Source organism: Musca domestica, unplaced genomic scaffold (assembly GCF_030504385.1).
Source record: "Musca domestica strain aabys unplaced genomic scaffold, Musca_domestica.polishedcontigs.V.1.1 1, whole genome shotgun sequence".
NCBI lineage: Eukaryota > Metazoa > Arthropoda > Insecta > Diptera > Muscidae > Musca > Musca domestica.
In genome coordinates this window covers 1,424,501-1,447,522 of record NW_026712114.1, presented here as the reverse complement: position 1 = coordinate 1,447,522, position 23,022 = coordinate 1,424,501, and the positions used below count along the sequence as shown (strand labels likewise).

At 35.8% G+C, this 23,022-nt stretch overlaps 1 protein-coding gene across 1 annotated transcript in view; it reads left to right on the top strand.

Annotated features, from left to right (window-relative positions):
* Window positions 1-7,093: 7,093 nt before the first annotated feature.
* LOC131801228 (uncharacterized) overlaps window positions 7,094-23,022 on the top strand; it is a 31,596-nt gene continuing 15,667 nt past the window's right edge. Inside the window, exon 1 of the mRNA XM_059119591.1 lies at window positions 7,094-7,198. The gene's annotated coding sequence lies outside the window, so the exon portion shown is untranslated. The remainder of the gene's footprint in view (window positions 7,199-23,022) is intronic.

The window sequence follows — 23,022 nt, the reverse complement described above, 5'->3', positions numbered from 1 at the left end:
TTAATGCCAGGGTCGATTAATACCAGCGGAGAGCAACCATCAGCCGTTATTGCGGCCCACACCATCACAATTGCCGGCGCTTGAGTTCTGGTGGCCAACCGAAGGTGCACATTTTTAACTGACCTCTTTGGCACGAAAATATAATCCTTTTGTTTGTTTACAAACTGCTGGACTACAAATGTTTTCTCATCGGATAAAAACAAATTCGGCAGTTCACCACATTCGGCCAAGCGAAGCTACTCTTTAGCTCTTCTCAGTTTATTTTTTTTCTGTTGCGGTGTAAGTTCTGGCACTTTTTGGAATTTCAATGGCTTTACCCCGAGCTCATTTTTGAATATTTGCCGAATGGAATATTGCGATATGTTCAGCTCACGAGGCATTTTTCGGCACAGCGATGCGGGTTTCGATCAAGTCACTTTTTTACTTTTCTAACCCTTTACGCTGATGTTGCTGTTTTCTTCAATCCACTTCCTTGGTAACGAGACACAAAAGATTTATTCAAATTTTAAATGCTGGAGTGCTCTAACGATAGCCACTGTGGTTTTCCAGCCAAATATAACGAAATCATACTATCACGCTTGTATACCATCTCGAATAACTTTTTTTTCCTGGAAAATTCTCACCAAAATGCTTTTGTACGCCTGTAAACAATATTATGAGCTGTCACTGAAATAATTTTAACAGCTGTCGGACGAGTGGCTTAGAAATGACAGCAGTCTGAAGTTGGTTGCAGTTTTTTTTTCATCTCACTCTGTATGTTATATTTCCATCAAATTTTCCACACACCAATATTTTTATCTGTATTAGATGAAGTATAAAAAGTGGAATGTTTCGGTCCGCTATATCTGTTGCATCACGCCTATTTCTAAATGTTCTAAAAATTTTACTTATCTCATATAAAGTATAGGAATTAGTCGATTTATTGGAATTGTACCTTCCATGGTTTTATGTTATCCACCGGAACTGTTTCAAATTTCGTATTTGCAGTTTGTAATGGGTACTACAACCAGTCACAGAAAATTGGCTATGCACTTTCACGTCTTCGTAAAGCCCCCATATAGCGGTACCTACCTATATTCGGTATTTTTATACCCTACACCACATAGTGGTAAGAGTATCATGTCTTTATGCATTTGTTTGTAACATGGAGGATCTCTATAGAATCACTTTCTGAGTTGATTTATGTCAGTCCGTTTGTCCATGTATTCTTGTGAACAAAATGCAGGTCGCATTTATTATCCGATTGAGATGAAATTTTGCACAAATCATTTGTTTGGCCCAAGGACGTACCCTATTGATATTCCGTAAAAATTTAGATATAGCTCCCATATATATCTTCGTCCGATTTACCTTTTATTGTGCACCAAACGTCTAATATTTGTCCAAACGGGATGGAATTTGGCACATACGACCGAATTGATCCTAGAAGCTAGTATGTCAAATTTGGTAAAGATCGGTTCAGATATAGCTATAGCTCCCATATATATTGTTCATCCGATTTGTTATATTTGTTACCCACAGCCGTAATATGCACTCCGTAACAACGATATTCAGGGAAATATATCAAATACAGCTCGGAAATATCTTTGCCAAATGTTATCCAGATCGGTTCAGATTTGGATATAGCTCCTATATATATCTTTAACTGATTTCAAATTAATTTTGTACTAAATGGGTAATACAAGTCCGAAACTAAAATATTCAAATAATTGTTATGCGGAGCTCTACTAAATTAGCAAAGTGGTGTAGGGTATCATAAAGTCGGTCCGCCAAACTTTAGGACTTTCTTTACTAGTTTTTTCGGAAAATTCCCAAATTCCTTTCAAATAGTGGAGGGTATTCAATGTTCGACCTGGTCGAGCTTACTGCTTTCTTATTTGTTTATGATAATTCATTGAATAACTTTTTATTCACATCAAAACATTTGTTCAAATATTGTGTTCTGCCATTGGTATTCTATGTAGTTCATTAACATTCTAACTTTGTTATGACGCCTTTCCCTCCCTCCATTACTCCCTCCACTTCCAAACAAAATCTATGACATGGTTGTGTTACTACCTCAACCAAGCACAAGTTGAGGTAACACATCATAGGTACTTACAGCCGGATTATGAACTTTCAGTGGGGATTTAACCAAAATTGTTTCTGTTGTTGTTATTGCTTTCGTTGGCGTTGCTTTGTTTTGCGGTGTGGTGTGGTTTAAACTCCCCAAAAATAAAAAACACTTCAAAATAAAAATCCAAATATACTCATTGTCAGTTGCGCAATTGTGACACTTAACAGCAGTTCGCTCAACAATGAAAACAAAAGTTTTCATTAAACGATTTTCGGTGTCGTTGCTTCGGAGGGGGGGATTTTGTCTCACCTTTACTTTGTCGATACATATGTGTGTGTGTGAGAGTGTGTGCGACAGAGTGTGGCGTGTTGTAGGAAGTAAAGTTATGTTGAACTTACATCGCGCATGCGTCAAAGGCTGTGCAATCTGTCATCCGCGTTTAAGAGGCCCCACCTTCCCCCAGAGTGGCTGATGGCCGGCCTGAAATACGGAATTGAGTTGGTTTATGTGTTTCTTTTTTTTTTTTGGTTTGTTTCATTTGTTTGTTATTCGCTTTTGTAATCTCTTCAATGTTATTTTGGCAGAGCATTACAAATCATGTTATATATGAATGAGTGGTTGGCCAGCATGCTGAACTCAGGCAGCCACCGATCGCTAATACACATGTTGCTGAAGATTACTATTTTGCAGACAATTGGAGATTTGTTTCTTCTTTAGCGGATACTCAATGAACGAATAACTATTATTTTTGCGATTTGCGATTTGCACAATGGGATGGTGTGTGAATGCACATAACGTATTATATGCGACCTAAGTGTGAATACATGGGCGGGCATAATATTTTGCAATTGAAATGTGTTAATAAGAAGTGTAATCCAAGTAAATTATTTCAAATTATTCATTTTAAAAGAATTTGATAACAGCACTGCGGAAATAACCTTGTGTGAAATATTAAGGGGTGGCTATCATATTGCATTGCTTCTCAAACAAAGTTAGTCCAGTTATGAAAATAGCACTTAATTAAAATTTGGATGTAATTTCTTCTGCAAACTTCAAAATAAAAAAAATAGACAAGTAAAAAAGCTGTAAGTTCGGCCGGGGTGAACTGTAAATACAATCCACCATTTGGAACGAATTTGGCAATTCTCAAAAACAATAAAATCCGTTAAAATCTTAGAAATACCGAATGTAGCCGTTATATTGGGGTCAATGCGACGACATAGACCTGCATAGGTAATATTTTTCATAAGCCATTACAATATTCAAATGCGAAACTTAGAAAAAAAATCGGTGAATAATGTAGCTACACTCATCAAAATGCCGATTATCGGGAGGTACCTTTATATGGGTGCTATACGAAGGCGTGGACCTGCACAAACAATTTTCTGTCTAAGAATTTAGTATTCATTGCGAACTTCAAATACCAAATTTGACACAATTCCGGTGAATAATGTGCTACAGTCATCAAAATACCGAATAGGCCGAAGGCACCGTTATAAGAGGACTAGGCGAAGACGTGGACCTGCACAGACAATTTTCTGTCTTAGGCTGTAGTATCCATTATGAGCTTTAAATTCCAAATTTGAAACAATTCCGGTGAATGATGTCACTAAAAGAAGGACTGGTTCGATCTCTACCATCTTTAATTAACATTTTGACCCTTTGGTGGGAGAGGTAATTGGAGAGTGGACCGATATTGTCCATTTTCACACCTGATGTAGCAATGATGCAAATGTTAGGATTTGCAAGGTTAGAGCAAAATCGGATCATCCTTTCTCTTCCTGTGCAGTAAAATATTTTTACACACTTAGCCATATGGCCACAGCTATATACAGGTATATCCGGTTTTAGACCCTAGGACTCTTTGGACCAAATCCGTTTCAGAACATTTGGAGTTGATCTAACGATGTCCGTCCGTCTGTCTGTCTGGCTGGTGCGCACGATAACTCTCGAAGCGAGTATCCGATTTGGTTCAAACTGGTTACATCGCAATTTTTTTGTCAAACGTAGATCGAGTTCAGAGATGAACAATATCGGCCCACTCCCCCATAAAATGTCGAAATTTTCAAAAAATATATTTTTTGCACAAAAAAGAGAAATGATAATCCGATTTTGCTCCAACTTTGCAAATCCTAATATTTGGTCAGTGCTAGATCAGGTGTGAAAATGGACAATATCGGTCCACTCCATCAAGTACCTCCGCCACGAAAAACTCTCATAAAATGTGATGCAAGAGCCCGATTGTCTTCAAATTTCACACATCCCAATATTTATATTAACCCAAGGTGTTGGCCAAGATGGTCGGATCGGTCCACTCCTTCTGGTACCTCCCACAAAAATGGTCGAAATTTGCAAGAAAAAATATTTCCTGCACAGAAAGGGAAGCAATATTCTAATTTTGCTCTGATATTTGCGTCAGTTCTACGTCTCGTGCCAAAATGATAACATTGGTCCACTCCATCAAGTGCCTCCCCACAAACGGTCAAAATTTTGAATAATTATAACTTATAAAAAATCTAATGTAAGAGACCGATTGTCTTCAAATTTCACAAATCCTACTACAATCCACATGATTTCTTTATATTCGGCTGGAAAACAACAAGTGGTCATACAATCCAGCATTTAAATGTGAATAAATCTTTTGTGCCTCGTACCATCGCTCATTACCGTGATACTGATAGCGTAGCCCGACGTCAAGGAAGTGGACGGAAGAAAACTGCAACATCAGCAGAAACGGTTCGAAAAGTAAAGAAGCGACTTGATCGAAACCCGCATCGCAGTGGCCAAAAAATGGATCGTGAGCTGAACATATCGCAAAATTCCATTCGCAAATATGCAAAATGAACTCGGGGTAAAGCGATTGATTGATTGATTGATTACACCGCAACGGAAATAAAATAGACTCAAAAGAGATAAAAAAAATTGGTTTTCTCTGATGAGAGAACATTCGTTGTCCAGCAGTTTGTAAGCAAACAAAATGATCGTGTTTACTTGCCAAAGAGATCAGCTGAAAATGTGCACCTTCGGTTGGCCACCAAAACCCAAGCGCCGGCCATGGTGATGGCCGCCATAACAGCCGATGTTCGCTCTCCGCTCGTATTAATCGACCGTGGCATCAGAATAAATTCCGTATATTATCGCGAAAAAATTCTGGAGTTTGTATTAAAGCCTTAGGCACGCAAACATTTTGGCCGCAGACCTTGGACATTCCAACCAAACTCATCACCATCGCACTCAACACGCACGACCCTAGAATGGTTGCAAAATAAGGTTCCTCGCTTCATTTCCAGCGCAAAACCTCCGGATACCAATCCGTTGGACTATTGTGTCTGGAGTATTTTGGAAAGCAAGGTTGGGAATGGGGCAAAATACCGCAGGGCAACATTGGTCTTAGTACTCTTGGTACTTGGTATATCGTAGTATTATTATCAAACTTAGATCGTGTTCGGAGATGGGCAATATCTGCCCACCTCTTCCGGTACACCCCCCCCCCCCCCCCCCCACCAAAAAAAAAAAGGCCAAATTTAAAAAATATATATTTTACTGCACACAACGAAAACTATTAATCCTTTTTTAATTCAACTTCACAAATCCTAATATTTTCATCAGTGATATTTCAGGTGTGAAAATTGACAATATTCACCCACTCTATCAAGTACCTCCCGCACAAAGGGTCAAAAGATGAACATTTATGACTCTAATAAATGTGATTTAAGAGCTGATTGTCTTCATATTACACACATATAAACATTTTTTCTAACACATTCGGGCAGCGTGTGACGGTTTCATTGGCCGTTTGAAGGCCATAATTCGTGCCAAAGGTGACAAATCCGAACAAATCTAAATTTATTCTAAAATTTGCTGTTATTTCCAACATTTTCCAATAAATTTTAATCTAAAAATGATGGCGCTTGACTGTGTTGCATTGTTTTATCTCAACCTGTGTCTGGCGGTAAAACCGACTGATATATTTTACTTTGCTTAAATACAAGCTCGATCTAAATTTGATAGTAATATTGCGATGTACGACATTTTGACTATATCGGATACTACCTGCGGAGGTACCAGACCTTTGATAGTCTCCAAATTCTCTGCAGTAAAAATGGAAGTCTTGAAGTTTTTTTTTGGATGTGGCCTATATTTATCCTTTTTAGACATATGGCCGAGCCTAAAGAAAATTAAAAATTTCCTGATCTACTGGTGTAATGCATCACATCGTAATGCATTTTATTATTATATTCATTGTGCAGCGAAAAAAAAATACATTAGCATGTCGTCACTGACCGGTTATTTTATGATGGGTTTAAGCCTTTTTCAGGTTATTGTTTTTTTTTTAATTTGGTTATTTACATTTTTTTCAAATCTCTTGTACGAATATCGTTAACATGTAATAGGGAGGGAATGGCCCATGCAAGAGTTTTCAACTTCAACAACTGTTTTGGCTCGAAATTAGTTTATGAATGGCATGTCTCCAAAAAAGACCACTTCAAAATTGTATCGGATAGATGACCGATTTTTGTTCATTCATGACAATGGCTGCGTTTTTTGCACTTTTTGTTGTTATGATTTAGTTTTCATTTTTTTCGCTCGACGATCGCTTCGTTGGTTATGATGATAACATCCATCCGACGTTTGCTCTCAAACAAAAGCAAAGCTCTTGGCTTTGGTTAACTCAAACAGCCAGCCAGCCAGCTAACCAAGCAGACCGCCATCCACCGCATATGTTTTTTTTTCATACAACAGTTGTTGTCGGCTTTGGTTTTGCTCTTAGCGTTGATGTTTGTTGCTGCTGCTGCTGCCGTTTTGTTGTTGGCCTTTTTCGCTTTTTGTATTATTTACGAAATATTTGTTGTTGCTGCTGTTGTTGTTTTTTTCGCTTTTTTCATTTCAGTTACAAGCCACCAACAAATTTCAATTTCGTTCAGTTACCACTCGGTACGGGTACTGAACTGTTGTATGGCCGCCAACCAATATTAGTCAACCAAAATCGAAATCGAACGAATAATATTTGCCATAATTTGTTGAAACTGAATAAATAAAGGAGTAAACTACCAAAAAATTCAATAAATATTGACGACATTTTAATATATCCTGTTTACAATAAGTGTTTCACAGCGAGCCAGTGATAGTGTTTAAAAAGATGTGAGTTATAAAAATAATTAAAAAAAAATATTTAATAAAAAACAAGAAATAAAACTAATTCGTTATTAAATATAAATAACTGATGGAAAATTAAATACATTTTGAAGTGTTAAATTGAAATTGAATGCCAAAATACATACAAAATACTGAAAAAAATTAAAAAATTAAAATTCAACTCAAAATATTATTATTTACATAAAAATATTAGAGGTATCCTTGGAACATCCAGGACTTGTAAGGATTTTAAATTCTAACCCAAAATTTCTCTCAAGGTAACATTTATTTTAAGATCCAGAAAATTGTAGATTAAAGCTCATGCCGTAGTGGATAGCCTGTGGATTAATTATGGGTTCAAGTAAAGGGTGTTTTTTTTTAAACCCGACAGAACTTGAAATTGTAAAAAATAACACAAAAAATTAAATTTTATTCAATTTTTTTTTTTATTCGAAAGATCAATACGTGACATTAACATTTGAAAATGATTTCGGGCATATGGGCACCGCGGCTGTTCTTGACGAAGTGCATTCTGGACGTCCAATTTTTGGCAGCTTTTTCGAGCACTGCTGGTCGTACGTCAAGAATAACACGAACAATTCTGGCCTCCAAGGCCTCAATTGTTGCTGGTTTATCAGGATAAACCAGTGACTTCGCGTAGCCCCACAGGAAATAATCGAGAGATGTCAAATTGCACGACCTTAGAGGCCAATTGACAGGTCCACTTCTCGAAATTAACTTATCGCCAAATTTTGATTTCAATAAGCCGATGGTTGCGTTCGCCGTATGGCACTTAGCGTCATTCTGTTGAAATTTTTAAACAAAAAATCATTGATCATGGTGCGGTAACGATCTCTATTGACCGTAACGCGAGCTCCGGCCTCATTTTTGAAGAAATAAGGTCCGATGATGCCATCAGCGTGAAAACCGCACCATACGGTGCATTTTCTAGATGTAATGGAGTCTGTAGGGTCTCCATATGCGGCAATTTGGCTTATTAACCCATTTACGCCGGCTCCCTTATTATTGGGAGAAAAATTTTGAAACTTAGTGTAGTATGCCATAATGTCACTCATATTCCGCGCACAAAAATTCAACCCGTAAACCCAAAAATGAGCCTCATCGCTGAACACAATTTTGCGATAAAACAACGGGTCATTTGCCAACTGCTCTAGAGCCTGATTTTCAAAGTAAATTCGGATAATTTTGTAGCGTTGTTCAAGCGTAAGTCTATTCATGATGATTCGTCACATTATACTGAAAGAAATAAAAAAAAATTCATCAAAATTTAATTTTTTTTTTGTTACTTTTTACAATTTAAAGTTCTATCGAGCTTAAAAAAAAACCCTTTATATGCTAATCTATTAAACAGGGTATTATATCTTTGTGAGAGACAGACCACAGTTCCAATAGCTGCAAAATATATATATCATACAATTTCATTTTTAAGTCCACCAAATTCGTAATAAGTGCTCATTAACAATGATATTCTGTATAAAATATCAGATATAGGTCGGTTCAGATTTGAATATATGGTCCACACATATACTTTCATCCGATTTCAATTTTATTGTGCTCCAAATGTATAGCACCAACCCTAGTAGGATGCATTAAGACACTTATGATCACCTCCCAAGATTCGGTATTTTCATGATTTTAACTCCATTTTTCACCGGAATTGTTTCAAATTTCGTAATGAATACTACACCCTATAACAGAAAATGGTCTATGCACGCTTCTATATTATATTATTTTTTCATTTAATATTTATTAATTATTAATTTTTTATTTTATTTTTTTATTTATTTTTTTATTTATTAAATTTCGTATTTAAATTTCGGAATCGGTGCTACAGCCAATGACAAAAAGTAATCCCTATATAACCGTTTTCATTTAGCCGGTATTTTTCGATAGTTGCCAAATTCCTTCCAAATGGTGGAGGGTATTAAAAGTTCGGACCCCGATGATAGCTCAAGGGATTGATATTGAAAATTCCAGTGCTCAAGAAGAAATAGTTCCTTACTTCAAATAACTCCGCAACTTAATTTCTTGACAAGCTGTTTAGAAATTTTGTCTAATTCTGTCTATTGATATCACGCACATAATTTCACACACAACTTTAAAATTTGGCAAGATAATTTGTATTGTGTCCAGGATGGTTGGTATTGAAAATGAGGTATATCAGGCCACGTTTTACTATAGCCCTCCTCGTTTTCGTAATGGTACCACCCAATATTTTGTATTTTTATGATTTCAGTTATATTTTTCGGCGGAATTGTTCCAAATTTAGTATTGAGAGTTTATAACGGGATCTATCTGTATAGGTTCAAGATTTAATAAAACGTTTTTTTTTTTTCGGATATTTAATGATTTAACGATTTAAACCACATTTTTAGTTTAGTTGTCTAAAACTTTGTATTTATTTATTGTCCGATATAGGTCCACGTTTTCTTTCTTTTTATCGGATTTGTTTAAAATTCGGCATTTTTCGATATCTTTATTGATCCAAGATTTCTATATAAGGGTACCCACTTCGGTATTTTGAAACTGTATTCTTCTATTAATAATTCCGTTTTACATAATGGTGGAGGGTATCAAAAATTCGGTCGGGCTGATGTTTTTGTTTTTTTTTTTTTTTGTTTTTACTTGTTCGCCCTTTGAATACATCTGACGACTAAACTCTAATCCCTTGCAAAATCATTAGTCGATTTGTCTGAAATTGTAACTTGTGCAGCAACTGCAAAATCAATAACATTTTTTGGTCTATATCAACACCTTTAATATTTTGCGAATATCTCCAAAAAATAATTGGTTCCTATTTCCACTCTAACCCTAACTCCATGCAACATTTCTAAATGATAGTTCCATATTTGCGAATTGTAGAGTTAATAAAAATTAAAATGGACAAAAGGGTGGATAAAAATACATATCTAGATTAACTCTGTTCGGCGAAATGGGTCATAATGGGTTCTAAAGCTTCCTTTACCCTAAGGTGGATGGTATTGAAAGATGTTTGTTTTTATACCCTCCACCATACTATGGAGGGTATATTAACTTTGTCATTCCGTTTGTAATTCCTCGAAATACTCATGTCAGACCCAACAAAGTATATATATTCTTGATCAGCGTAGAATTCTAAGTCTATTTAGACATTTCCGTCTGTCTGTCCGTCTGTCTGGTGTAATTACGCTATCTTTCGAACGAATTGAGATATAAGGCTAAAATTTTGCACACGTGTTTATTTTTCCAGTAAGCAGGTTAAGTTCGTAAATGGACCATGTAGGTCCACGTTTTGGTATAGCCCACATATAACTGTACCTCCTGATATTCGGCATTATGATGATTTTAGCGACATTATTCACAGGAATTGTTTCAAAGCCTGTGACAGAAGATTGTCTGAGCTGGTTCACGTCTTCGTATAGCCCCCATATATCGGTACCTCCCGATATGAGGTATATTGATGATTTGGGCGACATTATACACTTGAATTGTTTCATATTTGACATTTGAAGTTAGAAATTGAAGCTACAGCCTAAGACAGAAGATTGTCTGTGCAGGTCCACGTCTTCGTATAGCCCCCATATATATTGGTACCTTCGGATATTCGGTATTTTGATGATTTTAGGCGCATTATTCATCGATTTTTTTTCAAGATTCGCATTTGATTATTGTAATGGCTTACGCCAAAAGTTGCCTTTTAGATCCACATCGCATCCATTCATTCGCTATTTTTAGGATTTTAAAAGAATCTTTAACAGATTTTATTTTTTGAAAATTGCCAAATTCGTTCCAAATGCTGGAGAGTATTCAAAGCCGACCCACGCGAAGGCAGACCTTCAAAACTTCGAGCAAAATTTCATTGAAGCAAAATTTCATTTTAGCTTCAGCCGTTTTTCGTCTGGACTTTGATTCTCAGTCAATCAGTTACTTAGTTTAATAGTATTTCATATATACAGAAAAATTCTGAAGAATTCGTGTGTGTCGAAAAGTTAGGAAATTAGTATTTTCAAAAGTTATCTCTCGAGAATGAAATGTTCGATGTGAGCCCAAAATAGAAATGTCCCTTATTTTAATGTCACTGAAAATATTCGCCACATATTCTGGTCCAATTGCAAGTGATTTAGGTTTTGGTCTCAAAATATCTGACACATTTCAAGCCTACTTGCTGGGTAAGTGGAAAGTTTGAAGTGAAATAGTCTGTATGGACAACCTGTTTCATTGTGGATAGAACATCAAACATGTTTTTGCAGATTAGTAATTAGACTAACAGCTAAGCTTCAAAATCTAAATTTATTTCCCAAATATTTCTCAATAGAAATTTGAATTTAATATAAGCTTCGCATTATTAATATCGCACAGAATATATTTACAAACATTACAATGTCAAGATACTCTACTCACATTGACAATTCCACAATAAATTGAATGCAGCCCCAACGAAAGCTCATTACATAGTCGAACAAAGTGTTTTACGATGACAAATTTGAACTCCTGACATGAAGTAATTAAAAAATTGTGCATTTCTTTTTAATTAGAAAAAAAAAAATCCTATTTATTTTATTCAAACAATATGCACACATTGTGTTTTATTACAAAGTGCTGCTGTAAAAAAGAAAAGAAACTGCTGATCCAAAGCAAAATACAATAACAACACGATGGGTGTGAAAATCTTGGCAGAGACGAAAAAGTAAAAGTGACGAGAGATAGTCATCTAAATCTTCAACAGCATCCGTCCAGCATTAAAAGTCATGAGTAATAACAGCAACAGCATCCAAACAAAGGTGGCGACATAAAAAACAATGATGAAAAAAAAAAACATACTTTTACATACAACAACATTGTGCAGAGGAAAAAAACAACAACAACGTTCCCTACTCAAATGTCAACCTTAATAGTGTCCACCTTGATGTGTTTTTTTTTTTTTTTGGCTCTTCTAAATCCCATAATCATGCATTTAAATGTGTTTTATCGCCACAAAGCATCTGTCCAAGCATTCATTCATTCATTATCTGCCGCAATAAATCACACATCAAAAATTCAAAATTATCCAAAAAAATTGAAATTGAAGTTTGAGTATGTGTCCGAATGTAAAAGTTAATAACGATTTCAATTTGAACTCTCTGTCACCGCCTCTTTGACTCGCTAACTAACCGATCGAATGCCATGACTTGGCCCAGAAAACCGACATTCACAAATGCCACTTTTAATGAAGTCGCTATTGTTGTCCACGCTGTGGACAGATGTATTGTTGTTATTGCACACACATATGACAATTGCCGCGGCAGTGAATGAGTGATGATGTCAGAAGTTCAGTTGCAAATTCGATGATATGACATACACTTCTAGAAAATCGAAAAATTTTCTAAAAAAAAGTAAAAAACTGTAAGTTCGGCCAGGCCGAACTTTGAATGCGAATTTGGCAAATCTCAAAAACAATAAAATCCGTTAAAAATTCTGTTAAAATTTTAAAAATACCAAATGTAGCTGTTATATTTCGACGACCTGGACCTGCATAGATAACATTTGTGATAAGCCACTACAATATTCAAATGCGAAACTTAAAAAAAAACAGTAAAGAAAGTTTTAAAGTCTGGCGGGGCCGACTTTATGATACTATACACCACTTTGCTAATTTAGTAGAGCTCCGCATAACAATTAAAAGTTTTTATGGGAGAATTCAATCATACACCCTATGATTATAATTATAATTTAAAGTTCAAAGGACTAAATATGCCGAAGCATTTGTATCTTTTAAATTCGGACTTATATTGCCCATTTGGTGTACAATATAGGGTAAATCGGATAAATATATATATGGGAGCTATATCCAAATCTGAACCGATCTCGATAAAATTTAGCAAATGTATTCCTGAACTGTATTTGATATATCTCACCAAATAGTGTTGTTACGGAGTACATATTACGGCTGCGGAGGACAAAAATAACAAATCGGATGGACAATATATATGGGAGCTATAGCTATATCTGAACCGATTTCGATCAAATTTGGCATACTTATTTTAAGGCCTAATTTGGTTTTATGTGCAAAATTCCATGCTATGTGGGCTAATATTACACGTTTGGTGCACTATAAAAAGCAAATCGGACGAAGATATATATGGGAGCTATATCCAAATGTTGACCGATTATCTCCAATTTCAATAGGGTTCGTCCTTGGGCCAAACAAATGATCTGTGCAAAATTTCATCTGGATAGGGCAATAAATATACGAAGACGTTGACTGGCACAAACAATTTTCTGTTTTAGGCTGTAGTATCCATTACGAACTTCAAATACCAAATTTGAAACAATTCCGATGAAAACATTAGCTAAAATCCTCAAAATATCGAATATCGGGAGGTACCGTTATATGGGGGCTAAACGAAGACGTGGACCTGCACAGACAATTTACTGTCTTAGGCTGTAGTATCCATTACGAACTTCAAATATCAAATTTGAAAGAATTCCGGTGAATAATGTCGCTAAAATCATCAAAATACCGAATATAGGGAGGTACCATTATTTGGGGGCTATACCAAAAAGTTGACCTATATGGACCATTTTCAATACCAAAAGTTCTGCAGACATAACATACATTTGCGTTAAATTTTATCAATCTACTTCAATTCATTCGGAAGCTAGAGATGGACGGACATCGCTAAATCGACATAGAATTTTATGCTGATCAAGAATATATATACTTTGTGGAGTCTAAAATGAATATTTCGAGGTGTTACAAACGGAATGACAAACTTAATATACCCTCCATACTATGGTGGAGGGTATAACAGGTTAAAAAGTATCAGTCGTATCAGTCAGTTCCGACAGATATATACCCTCAGCCTTCAGTTTATTTCGCTTTCTATGGGCTTTTTGTTTGTCAAAATCTTGAAACATATGTGCGGGAGGTGTCAGAAGAAATGGTCCGATCCCTACAATCTTCATAAAAGAACTTGTAATGATCTTCATAAAAGATCTTGTAGGATGTACCAAGTCTGGAATGAAATCGGATGTTAATTTTGCGTTGTATAATCTTCATGGATATTCATTCCTTCTGGTAAGTTTGTCGTTTAGTCACTCCTCAATATAAGAGTTTGAGGCCTCACAAAGATATATTTACTTGATCAGGATAAGATTATATGTCAATTTAGTAAATTTTGCCGTGGATCGATTAAAAGAATATGGATAACATTTCTCTCAAATGTATTTAAGATCTTTATTTGGTCTTTAGTCTCCATATAGCGATACAGCCCAATATAAGGTATTTTTGGAGGCCTGGTAACATTTTTCAACCGAATTTGGTGGAAATCGGTAATTTGTGTTCCCTGCAAAAAACTGTCCATCTAGATATTCCTTTTTATACACTACACCACATAGTGGTAGGGGTATTATGTCTTTGTGCAATTTGTTTGTAACATGGAGAATGAAGCGAGGTAAACCCGTGGTTACTTTGAGGATCTTCATAGAATCACTTTTTGAGTCGATTTATGCATGTCAGTCCGTCTGTCCATGTGTTTTTGTGAACAAAATGCCAAACAATATATATGTTTTGCCCAAGGACGATCCCTATTGAAATTGATGCGAATCGGTTCAAATTTAGATATTTAAGGTTTCTTGGGCGTTTTAGACAGAATTTTATTTAGCTATAAATTGGCAGCATGTTTACCGATTATACAAGAAATATCCTTGCATAGAATTTATTCCTATATACGTTTTGGTATAGTCCGCATATAACTGTATCACCAGATATTCAGTATTTCGATTATTGGTGTCATACATTTCACCGGAAATATTTCAAGTTTTGAATTTGATGTCATCCTATGACAGCAAATAGCTCGTACAGGTCCACATCTTCTCGTATTGCCAGCATATACGCTTTACTCCCGATATTCGGTATTTTGATAATATTAGAAACATTATTCACCTGAATTATTTTAAATTTGGTATTTGAAGTTCGTAATGGATACTACAGCTTATGACAGAAAACTGTCTGTGCAGGTTCACATTTTGATATTGCCCCCATATAATGGTAACTCCTCATATTCGGTATTTTGATGATTTTAGCCAAATTATTCAGCGATTTTTTGTTCAAGTTTCGCATTTGAATAATGTAATGGCTTATGACAAAACTGGCCAATGCTGGTCCACGTCATCGTATGGACCCTCATATAAAGGCTACATTCGGTGCTTTTAAGATTTTAAAGGAATTTGTAACTGATTTTATTTTATTTTTTGAAAATTGCCAATTTCTTTCCAAATGGTGGAGGATATTTAAAGCTCAGCCCGATCGAGCTTACAGCTTATTTACTTGTTTAAATCTAGTTAGAAGCTTTCTTTTTAAATAATCGTTGCAAGTCAAAATCTTCTACGAAATTATTCGTATTCACGTATAGCCTCCCTGTATTCGGTATTTTGATTATTTAAGAAACATTATTCACGGAAATTGTTTCAAGTTTCGTATTTGGATATCGTACTGGCTCCCTTCGTGAAGGCCCCAATATAAATTATTTTTCAACTATTTTTATTTATTCATTTTTTTTTTTTTTTTTTTTTTTTTGAAAATATGCGAATTTCTTCCTTTTGGTGGAGGGTATTTAAAGTTCGGCTTGGCCGAACTTAATGCTTTTTACTTATTTTTTTCAATATCTTAAGTTTATATCATCCCTTTAAAGGGAATTTTTAATATTTTTTGAAATTTGAAAAAATACCCCTTCTGATGATTCGTTTGAGGGTTATTATTTTCGTCGAAAACAATCCTAGTATTTTTAGCTGCCTTATTGTCGAAGACCCTACATGACCAAGATCAACGAGTTTCCAAAAATTGTAATCCGAACATTTGAAGAAAAAATGAAAGAGGGGGATCTTCCCCCTCTACTTAGGTTACTTTCCAATTTAAACTTTCAAAATTACTTTCATAATTTCCTGAAAATTTTCTGTTATTATTGAAAAAAATTAAATTTCTTACTAAAGGTTAGGTAGTACATTAAATAGTCGGCCAGACCTACTTCTTAATCCCTTTATTATTTTTTATATTGCTCAGTGTTATTTGTATACGCCTCTAAGGAGATTTAAATTAAGTTGACATATTTGCTTCTAGGCACATTTCGCTGCAATGTGCCAAATGCCACTCTGTTTGTCCTAATATTTCCCATTTGGTGTACAATGAAATTCAAATCGTACCATTAAGAACCGATTGTCAAGAATTTCAATAGAATTCCTCCTTGGGCCATACAATTGATTGGTGGAAAATTTCACCTCAATCGGACAATAAATGCGACCTGTATTTTTTTTACAAAACACATGTAGAGACGGGCAGACAGACATGCATAAATCGACACAAATCATCAAAATCTACTGCATATGGGTATCTATCGTTTCCCTTTAAATTTTACAATAAACTGCACAAAGACATAATGCCATGTACAACAGTGGAGTATAATAATAGGCTAGACTATTTCCCACACATTTCAGATATTTCCTCATACATACTTCCATAACCAAAAAAAATGTTTGGGGAAATTTTTTTCTCCCAGTGCTATGGCTCTGCCTTACATTTTCCAGAAAGATCTCATGCATGATTATAAACTCTTTGAAAACGATTGCAATTAAAAAAAACCCCATTACTTAATAAAGATTATGCAAAAAAAATGCAATTAACTTTAATCCACTCACAATTTACAACATCGGATTTTCTCCAAGTGTATGCATTTTATGTGGAGCTGTTTTTTTATGTCATTTTATATAATCTCCAGATGTCACTGGGTATTCAACTTCAATTGCGATTACTTAATAATTGTCATTACATTACAATACGCCAGTTAGACGAGCAAATGAATAAATAAATGAATGGACAAGGGGCACATCTGTGTGGCAATTGTTGGTTGGGTATTCTGTGCGCATGCGCCTGTCTGCCGCGCTGTCTCTGGCATACGAATCATCAAGAGAGAGAGAGCTAAAGCATTTTGAAAGAGAGCTTTGCTGCCTCTTTGTAAAGAAAGTGTTATTAACCTTTTGCGGCCACAACGCGAGCCCCAGCTCCTCTATTGGGGCCTGTGATTTGTGGCATTTCGAATGTCGTTTAATGTTTCCACATTTACAGTTCGTTCGAATATGGATGTTGTGGTGATTTAATTTCAGTTTTTTTGGATCTGAAACCGTTTGACTGTGACGCCCATTAATCTGTCTACTCACGTTGAGAGTTGTGGTTGTTTTTTTTTTTATTAATTTCAATTTGAATTCATTATTTATGACACTGACTCTAGGTGTGTGTGTGTGAGTGCACATATTTATGCGACAATTACAAAATATTTACTTTCTCGCATTGCATAGCAAGTACTTGACTTTTAAATAATAATAATGTTGTGGAAGAGGGCAATTCACCTTTTGATTTGTTTCAATTTTTACAACTCTACGGCCGGCCATTAAATTTTTATTTTCTTCATTTGTTGGATATTTATTTTGAAAATTGAAAATGATTTGCATAAACCGAATTCTGTTGAATGGTTCACTTTTTTAATGTTGGGTAATAAAGCGAAAGACAGACCCAGTGCTTTCTTAGACAATTGGGTAATTTTTTTCCTCTGCAATGGATTTGTTATTATTTTTTCGTTTCTTTTTTTATTTTTTTTTTTTTTTTGTCAATTGTTATAAACAAGATTTATTATTGGAGCAAATAATTAAATCAAATATTGGCCAACGTAATGGGAATTAATATCTAAATTTAATGCTTTCATGTTGTGTAATAGTTTCAAAATGCATGTGGGTTTTCGAATATGAGATGATTTGGGTAAACAAATCGTGGGAAAATCTGGGGGCGGATTTGGATAACAAACTTTGTTTAGTAAACAAATTATAAATTTTTATACCCTACACCACAAGGTGGTCAGGGTATTATGCCTTTGTACATTTTTTTGAAACAGGCAAAAGGAAACGAGATAGACCCATAGTTCCTTTTGATGATCTGCATATAATCACATTTAGGGTCGATTTATGCACGTCCTTCCGTCCGTCTGTCCATGTATTTTTGTAAACAACGTACAGTTTGCATTTATTGCCCTATCCAGATGAAATTTTGCACAAATCATTTGTTTGACCCAAGGGCGAACCCTATTGAAATTGGAGATAATCGGTCAAAATTTAGATATAGCTCCCATATATATCTTCGTCCGATTTGCCTTTTATTGTGTACCAAATGTGTAATATCAGCCCGAATAGTGTGGAAATTTGCATTTACAATCAAATTAGGTATGAAAAGTATGCCAAATTTGATCGAAATCGGTTCAAATATAGCTATAGCTCCCATATATATTGTTCATCCGATTTGTTATTTTTGTCCTCTGAAGTCTAATTGGGATGGAATTTGCCACTTACGACCGAATTGAGTCTAGAAGGTAGTATGTTAAATTTGGTGAAGATCGGTTCAGATATAGCTGAGTCCTGTTTGAATGTCCAAGGTTTCCGGCCAAAATGCCCAATGCTTTAATACACCCTCTAGAATATTTTTGGCATTTATTCTGATGCCACGGTCGATTAATACGAGCGGAGAGTGACCATCGAAAGAAGGTTCTATCCACGGAAGACCTGAAAATTATATTCTACTCATAGAAGGCCTAAAGAAGGTCCTCTAGTTATAGAAGTCTAAAGGTCTTCTAAGCATGGAAGACTTAAAGAAGGTCTGCTATCGCACCTGAAGAAGGTCTTCTTAGGATAGCAGACCTCTATCAGGTCTTCTATGGATAGAAGACCTATTTCATGTCTTTTATGGATAGAAGACCTATTTCATGTCTTATGGATAGAAGACCTCCAAAAGGACTTCTATGGATAGAAGACATCCGTTAGGTCTTCTATGGATAGAAAACCTCCGTCGGGTGTTTTATGGATAGAAGACCTCCGTCGTGTCTTCTATGGATAGAAGACCTCCGTCAGGTCTTCTATAGACAGAAGACCTCCATCGGGTCTTCTATGGATAGAAGACTTCCGTCAGTTTTTCTATGAAAAGAACACATCTATCAGGTCTTTTATGGATAGAAGGGCTTCTTGAGGTTTTTTATGGATAAAAGACCTCTGTCAGGTCTTCTATGGCCTCCGTTAGGCCTTCTATGGATAGAAGACCTCCGTCAGGTCTTCTATGGATAGAAGACCTCCGTCAGGTCTTTTATGGATAGAAGACCTCCGTCAGGTCTTCTATGGATAGAAAACCTCCGTCAGGTCTTCTGTAGATAGAAGACCTCCGTCAGTTTTTCTATGAAAAGAACACATATATCAGGTCTTTTATGGATAGAAGGGCTTCTTGAGGTTTTTTATGGATAAAAGACCTCTGTCAGGTCTTCTATGGCCTCCGTTAGGCCTTCTATGAATAGAAGACCGCCGTCAGACTTCTATGGATAAGAGTCCTCTTCTATAGACAGGACATCTTATTCTTTGGATAGAAGACTTTCTTCTATGTATAGAAGACCTTCTTCCGATCTTCTATGGATAGAAAACCTTTTTCAGATCTTCTAGGGATAAAATAACTTCTTCTGAGGGTATACGACCTTCCTCAGTTCTTCTATTGATAGAAAACCTTCCTCAGGTCTCCTTCAAAACTACTATTCCATTGACCTCCACGCTCATCAATCACAGATTTTACATGACCTCCCAAAAAAAAAAAAATCCCAAACATTTCTTCAACATTTTGACATTGATCCATCAGGTGGCCCATCCATCCATCCATAGCTAATTTTATTGGAGGAAAAATTAATGGATTTTTAAATGAACTGCATAACAAAGGTAAGACCCCAACGACGACCTCTCTTAGCTTAAACAAAAGCCAAAAATAGTTATTATATTTCATCAATGCCATCTCCAACTCCACAATGGTATCAATCATCCAAGCCGTAATAGATCCCACCAAAAAAGATGCATCCACCACAACAACAAGACAGCTAACTAACCGCAAAACAAAAAGTCAGATGTTAATTAAAATTGAGGGGTTTGGGGGAGAATAAATAAACAAAACACAACAAAGCGAAATGATGATCATTGTCGTCATCATGAAATTCGATAAAATAAAGAAGAATCAAAAAAACCTTAGTCATGCTGGTCTCAAAAAAGATTTAATAGTGTGCGTGAGCCTGGTCTATTATTGACCTAGGTTATGATATATTTTTAGATAAATAAATATCTTTTGTCAGTGGCAGAAGCAACAGCTTTAAACCACCTCAGGCGTTGCTCCATATTTGCCCTTTCTCTTGGTGTATATTTCCATGTTTTTTTTTTTTTTTGGTTTTTTATTTTTAAATGACCCATTGTAGCTCTTTGCTCGTGATGACCATTAGTAAATCCGCCATAAAAAAAATTGGAGAAATGTTAAGGTTAAACTCGTGTTATTCATTTAACCACCAACTGTTATAACTGTCAGTTGATGATAATAAATAGCAGAGGTTCATGTGTTAGCGTAATAATTGAATTCCGCCTAACACTAGCTTTTTTTGATTTTTATCTCTCTTTATTCAATATTCAAATTGTAAAATTTGTGTAAAATTTTGAAAATCGTATGGAAAAAAAGGCTTTAATGCTTTCTAATGGAACGAACAATGTGGTATAAAGATAGCGTACATATGTCAGTATCAGGGTCCTACTTTATGATACCTATGGTTATTAGAACTACCGGTAACAAATGAACGTATGTATTTGAAATTTATGTGAAATATTTCATACCAACGGCGATTGTTAAACATTCCCAAAATAACGTTCGTACCTCAATGTCAGAATTCGACAGATACTTCAGTATCACATTTCGGGTTACCATCTCTATCCAATCACCCAATACCAAATTTAGCTCAATTTTGTACTTTTCGAACAAACCGCAAACCGAGCTCGAAATCCCAACCTAAGATACCAACAGTTATCTAATTACCAAATTTCAGAATACCACTTAGTACTTTTCGCACAAATATAGGGCATATTTCCAAACCACCGACAAATCTCAAAACAGATACCATCAGTAGCATAAATATGAAAATTTAAAATAGAATCTCTTCCCCATCACCCAATAACAGATATATAGTACCACCACCATATTTCAAGGTTATATATGAACAATGACCCTAATACGGCATTTAAGATTTTAAGCACTACCTGATCACAATACACCAAATTGTACCGAATATAGTACTATTTCGTACTTTTCCTGCACATGTAAACCACCTCTTTATTTCAACTTACCAACAACATGGACCCAAAAACAAAATTTCAGATTCATCCGTTTACCCTAAACCAAATTGTGCTAATATACCGTCCGTTTGTCCGTCCGTCTGTCTATCCGCCTGTGGAAATCACTCTAGCTTCTGAACGAATTGAAGTAGATTGATAAAATTTTACTCAAATGTATACAATGTCTGCAAGACTTTTGGTATTAAAAATGGGTCATGTAGGTCCACGTTTTGGTATAGGCCCCATGCAACGGTACCCCCCTATATTCGGTATTTTGATGATTTTAGCGACATTGTTCACCGGAATTATTTCAAATTTGGTATTTGAAGTTCGTAATGGATAACAGCCTAAGACAGAAAATTGTCTGTGCAGGTCAACGAATTTGTATAGCCCCCATATAATGGTACCTCCCGATACGCGGTATTTTGATGATTTTAGCGACATTATTCACCGGAATTGGTATTTGAAGTTCGTTATAGATACTACAGCCTAAGACAGAAAATTGTCTGTACAGGCCCACCTATCCGTATAGCCCCCATATAAACGTATCTCCTGATATTCAATACTTTGTTTTGTTAGCGACATTATTCACCGATTTTTTTCAAGTTTCGCATTTGAATGTTGTAATAGCTTATGACAAAGGTTACCTATGCGGGTTCAGGTCGTCGTATAGACCCTAATATAGCAGCTACATTCGGTATTTTTAAGATTTTAACAGAATTTTTAACGGATTTTATTGTATTCGAGAATTGCCAAATTCGTTCAAAATGGCGGAGGGTATTCAAAGTTCGGCCCGGCCGAACTTACAGCTTTTTTACTTGTTTTGTCATAGTACCCATTTCAATTTTTAAACACGAAATTTGAAAGAATTCCGGTAGAAATATCGCTATAATTGTCAAAATACCGAATATCGGAGGGGGCGGGGGTATCGTTTACCTATACAGACAATTTTCTTCCAGGGTTTAAAGTACTCAGGCATGTAGGAGTGGAAGCCAACACAAGTGATTACATTTCACCACGGTTGAGTTTTGTCCCACTGACACCCACATACCTGACATGAACGCCCGGGTCTGTTGCAATCCACCTTTCCGCGGCATAGCTGTTTATACTGACGGTACAAAGATGAAATGGCACTCTTAATTTTCGTGAATCCTACAAGCTCAGAAAAGCCTGCAGCGTGTCCCGGCGGAAAACTTTGCCGTCAAAAAAACCATAGACTTATTGGTCACGAGCAATAACAAGGTCAACGGTCCGGTGACTATATATGTCGAGAGCCAAGCGGCGCTAAAAGCCTTAAAGTCTTTAACCATTTAGTCTATGGGTGTTTTGGAATGCAGGGGATCATTGAAAACACTGGGTTGTACGTCAAGCTCTGTTCGTTTCCTGGTCTTTATAACATTCCAGGCAATGAAACTTCAGACGAGTTGGCTAGGCCGAGGGTTCGAATCAGCTATCATTGAAGTTAAAAACTCGGTTAAACCAGCCCTGCGCCACTTGTTATAGGTAATTCATCGACACTACTCTGAGAGAATTCAACAAAAATGGCTAGATGAAAGGGTATCTAATATCTCCAAGAGAATTTGGTCTATACTCTCTGAGAAGACAACAAAATCGCTATTATCCTTGTCGAAGCCTAA